Below are 6018 nucleotides of genomic sequence, written 5' to 3' on the forward strand. Positions count from 1 at the left end.
TATTCCCAGTCATAACGACCACATTTCCCAGAAGGCAACAGGGCCCCACCTAGAAGCCCCGTTTCCTTCTACTGAAAAACTAGAGGCAAAGTTTTGATCTAATCGGTGCTCAGCGGATGCAGAGAAGCCCCACTGAACCCACCAAACCAGAGCGGAACCGGAGCAGAACTAGCCTTCCAGACCGATTGTGGGCTTAGTTGCTGCAGGATAAGTCTGGAGAAACGGAATCGTGTCGGACCGGAAACAAACTGAGCCGCTGCTGTTCTGCAGAGTCTGCTAAGAAAAATTTAGTAGCTACATAAACAGTACTGTATGTATGTTGTTAAAATTAGTAGGTTTAAGAGTTTTGAACATTACAAGAGTGTGGGAAGGGTTTATAAAGACTTAAAATATATATAAATATTAAAATAAATATAATATTGCTATACTTCGTGGAATTTCACTTACTGTTGGGGGGGGAGTGTCCAGAATCGAAACCCCGATTAACGAGGGACTACTGTCCTACGTCTGTATCTTTTCAATATATTTTGAGCTGCAGAGCTTGTTCAAAACATTTTGAAGGTAGTTTTAAAGTGGTTCTTTATCTAACCGAGCACAGTAAATGTTGACCTGGATTGAGCCGCAGTAATATGTTTTCCATTTGACCACTGACCAAAAACTGTTCTCTTCACTTTTTGATTTAATGTGACCGCCTCAGCCACCAGGAACTCACTGCTTTTATCCCCAGTAACAACTGGAGAGCGGCTAACAGCTACGTTCAGCGTTGATTAACGGGGACGGGAAGTATGAAAAAAATGATTTGAGTTAAATGAATGTTTGAAAAAAAAAAACAATTTGTTTTATCTGTGAAAAACTAATCAGAGGCCGAGCACAACTCTAGATGGACCACTTCAAATGTGCTCATTTCTTGATTAGTAAAATGACTGCAAATAATAAAATAAAAAAATCTGTATCTAATATTGTTAGCGTTGTTACAGCATGTTTTGAAAACTTGTAATTATTATCATGAGTCACTGACAATAGCAGATTTCATTTTCCAAACACCTACAGTGAAAAGAAGATAATTAAAGGCCCTAAAACATCCGTTTGTTACCTGACCAGTTACTTTCCTGGACACTTCCTCCTCTGGCCACGTCTCTCCTACACATATATTGCACTTGGTGATGGTCAATGAACTCTCTGAGCCTGCAATAAGCAGACCCTGCAGAACTCTTAAGCCCTCCTCCATCGGTCACTCAGTGAAACATTAGATGCTGCGGCAAAAAATTAATGCAGCTGAAATTAAATGAGAACACAGAAAAGTCTCCCCTGTAGGAAAAGGAAGAGAGCATCTAAAGCTTCAAATCGATCAGTGTAGGAGTCGGGCGAGGTTCTTTATTAACTTTGCACAGGGCCTTCCCCGTAGACCTAACTGTGGACAAACACAACTGAGGTGTCAGCAGGTATAAAATGTGCTTAGATGGACTTCTGAGCTTTGTAAATACGTTACCTTTGAGCTTGCCATATAGCTAATATCAGCTCCTCTGGGTCGCCAGGATAAGTTATTGTCATTAATTATAGCTTACTGAAGGCTGCTCACAGGAAACTAACAAACTTTTACTCTCTGCTTTCGTTTTTCACTTGCGTAGTTATACCACTATGCAGTATTTCTATCATTTTTTTACCTCTCTATCTCTAAATCAAATGTCTTCTTTTATAAGAGAGGAACGTAGTTTAAGCACACTTCATTGAGAAGCGTATACGAGTACGATTCTAGGTATTTGAGAAACGTAAACCTTAATTCCAGGAGGGAGGAGTGAATAAATCCTTTTAGCAGAACATTGAAGAAGGAAGTCACTGTAGAAGCATCTTTTATTCTTTTTAGACATTTTAATGTAAAACATGCTGGGATTCTGCTTTTTGGCTTATAGTTTGTATTCCCTCTGCAGTGGAAGTGGTGCAGTATATTTAATGGGTAAATAGTGCAACCATAGAAATGAAAGACAACTGAAAGGGTCAGAAAACAGAATTCAAGGTGTTGTTGACAGGAGGTCCGGCACCACAACACAATTTTTGAAATTAATTAAAAATCTGGAGCTGCAAAATAGTAAAAATAGCACGAGTGCTGCACAGGTCCATCAATTAAACTCACCCGCGGGGGACAGCTGTAACATTGCTCTGTGGGAATAATGTGCTTTTTGCTGGACAGGCAACATCACACAATGCTTGTGAAGTGCACACGCTATGATACAAGGCTTGATGCAAGGACATGATAAGGAGAGTTGTTTCAAAAGCTACCATGTGGAAAATCTGTCTGCAGTATCCTTCATTTTAGATGCATTTGCAGATGGAAAACACCACTGCATTGTTTCTGATAGGTTTATAAAACAATACTGTTGTCATTTATTGATGTCGATTCTACAATTTTAGATACAGACCATTCCCATTGCCACTATCCAGTTTGTTTCTGTTAAAAAATACATATATATATGTATATATATATATATATATATATATATATATATATATATATATATATATATAATGTGTGTATTAGAGCCCAACCGTTATGGAAATTTTAGCTATCACTGATACCAATATTGGAAGGGGCAGTCAACTGACTATAACAGATATAATTGCAAAAAATAATTTGAACTCTGTCCACCCTCAAGAATCTAAGAAAACAGTGAGTGGAGTGTGGTTTGTTCATTTAGCGCGGCTGTTAGCAACCATGAAGATAAGCAAATCAGATACACGCTATACCTAGTCCCACAGTAGGTTTACAAGTAGGGCTTTTACAGACTACTCGAGTAATCGACACATCGATTCCTAGGAAATCTATCAAGTTTTTTAATTTAACATTGAGTATTCGTAGTGACGTCATTACGTCACTGTTACGTCATTGCGTCACGTGTCACGTGATCCACACCTGGTGCAGGCAGCTACAAAATAGATTCCTCCAAGCAGACGGATGGCGCAAAGCAGGCCCAGTCTTGGCAAACAGGTAGAACTTCATCAATAGTATGTAAATATTTCACTATAGATGAATCTTCCGGTTCAACTACCATAAGGAAACAGAAAATGAATCAACTTCGTGACAGTTTGGAGCTCCTTGTGAACCGGTGTCACACCATATTCTGTGACCACTGTATATTGTGAACGTAGAGAGCGGTGTTGCATGCACTGTTGCAGGTCACAGAATATGGTGTAACACCGGGTCCAATCGACCGAACCAGAACCAGCTTCCTCTGACCTTGTTTCACAAACTAAAAGCAGAAAATATTAATCTCTAAACCTGTAAAAACCTATAAACATCCTAATCTCTAAAACTAAACCTAATGCGCACCACAGCTGGCAGTGATGCGTGGTGTTCGATGCCCCCACTGTTTTTAGTTTCATTTTTTACATGCTGCACGTTTCTTTCACTTTTGCAGCTTAATACTAATAACTAATCGTTTTGGTTTCATGTGACTTATTTGCAGTATGATAAATGGTAGGAGGATAATATACACTCCCAATGTTTTTTTGGTCCTTTTTTTTGGTAAATACTAAATGACCTTTTGTTGCGGTTTTATGTATTTACTTATTTTTGCATCTTGAGATCCTATGACGTCATCAACTACTTGAGTTCTACTCGAGTTTTGTTATGTTAATGTCGAGTTGAAAAATTATGTATTCGTTCAACCCCTATTTACAAGTGGTGCACTGGTCATGAAAACAGTCTTCCTAATGCACATTCACATTTTCTGTTCTCCACTATTCACCATAACGTTATCAAGTGTGTTACAAAACTATAAATTACACAAAAAACACCCTTCCCTGTTCAATGTTAAAACAGTCAGTCACATATGGTGAAGACCACAGCAGTGTTTCGTTTTCTTTTTAGAAAAGTAAAGATTTCAGACAAACAATGCATTTAATTGAGGACAACAAAGATTATGTTACTAACATTGATATATTTTACGTCTATGTTGGACTTTTTGTTCTGGATAAAGTTTTCAAGGCAGTAGCCTATGCTAGGTTATCTAAACGTTAGCTTGGTAACTTGAGAGGCATATAGCTAATGACAAGCGGGTTGGAGGATTGAAGAGAATTTATTATTTTTGATTTGTTAGATCAGTTAATATAAACTTACCATGCTCTGTTCAGCAAAATACACCACAGTATTGATCCTTGTTTGCCTGTGCTGAATGTGAAACTGAAACTTAAGTGAATAGCCATGATTTAAACTTAAAAGCAGTCATCATACACTCTCTGCTGGATACATTGTTCAATTACAGCTGGTTTCTAGCATTTCAGGGTGAAAATTGGACATCTTTATATCAGTGCATAATGGGATAATTATCACCAATACGAAAGGTCCCCAAATGTCTATATCGGCTTAAATCATCTGTCATACCGATATATCCATCGGGCTCTAGTGTGCATATTAAAATGGTAATTTAGACATTTAAAATTTGGGTTCTGTGGAAACTTTATGAACAATTGATATGATAGCTCTATGAATGACATCAGTTTGGATAAATAAAGTTGAATTCTGACTAGATTGATGAGGTAACAGCTAGACCAAAGAAAACCAAGACCAAAGTGGAGTGCTTTTGTTTTTAAACAAGATTATTACAAAGAATAATCACAATAATTATACAGATTCATGTGATTGTTATCTAATAAATGTATACACCACAATCAGTGTTGTATTGTATGGTTATTACAGCTAACTTCTGCTTTTTGTTCTAGCAAATAACTCAATTCTACCCTGATACTTGTTAAAAATGACCTAATAATAGTGAGAAACTGACAATAGTGCAAAGGTTTAACCAATAGTTTGCTGTAACACTGGCATCAACACACTTTGATCTTGTTTTTGGACAAACTGTTAATTTGTCCTTCTGGTCAAATTAAGCCTTACTTTATCAAACCTAGGCCATTCAAAGAGTAGCAACAACACATAATATAATGCCAGTTCATAATATTTCAACAGAATATTAGATTAAAATATCTCACTTTCCCTTTTGACATAATATAAAGTGTATAGTATAAACAAACATAATATAATATAAAGACACTTGCCTACTCAAACACAATGAAAATCTGGTGTTTTGGTGACAGTAAACATTTAGTTGGCTCATTAAAACATCATTTTAATAAATTTAGCCGTTGCCTTGTTAGGTTGGTTGTTTTTATTTCCACCATTGTTCTCTTTGCGTTCTTATATGGCTGCCAAGGTGAACAAGTGTACAAAAAGCAACACGGCTTTGACTGCCAGCTGCTGAGATGCTTTTAACCCAGACCTCCTGGCCTTCCACAAGCTTTCCAAACAAGTTTCAAGTCCACCACCTCCACCCATGTGTCAGCCCAAATAAACATGTACAAGAAAGCTGCTCACGCTGGGCGAGGAGAAGATGCAGACATGAGAGGAAAAAACTTGTGAAAAGTGTACAGTGTGTTTATGAGAGATGTTTACAGGAGAACCAGAAGTACAAGATTTGATTAAACGAGCTTTGTTCAGTCACATGTTTTATATCCTGACATGCAAAAGATGATTTTTATAAGTAATTAGAGGAAGACAACTCAAAATGATGGCTACCCAGGATATTATTTTTGGCCACAATTCTACAAATTTAATTGAACAATAGATGCAAAAGGAAGAAAAAAAAAAAAAAAAAAATATATATATATATATATATATATATTGGTGACTTTTCATTTGTCTTGTATTTTACATCTCGACTGCTTAGAAAAACTTGGGCTTTTTTAAAATCTGACACTAATAAAAAAATTGAAAACTGACAAAAGTGAGAAAAACATTTTTAGATTGAATCAACAGTTTTTTTATTTTAAATCAGTGATAAAATCTGAGTTTGTTTTTAACGGCAATGGTGGAAATATTTACAGACTTTGGTTGAACATCTTTAACATTTTCAATTCTGAAGGAAGGTTGCAACTAGACTCAACATAGAAATTCCTTCCTTCCTTCCTTCCTTCCTTCCTTCCTTCCTTCCTTCCTTCCTTCCTTCCTTCCTTCCTTCCTTCCTTCCT

This window comes from Nematolebias whitei, chromosome 12 (assembly GCF_014905685.2).
Source record: "Nematolebias whitei isolate Nwh7 chromosome 12, NemWhi1, whole genome shotgun sequence".
Lineage (NCBI taxonomy): Eukaryota > Metazoa > Chordata > Actinopteri > Cyprinodontiformes > Rivulidae > Nematolebias > Nematolebias whitei.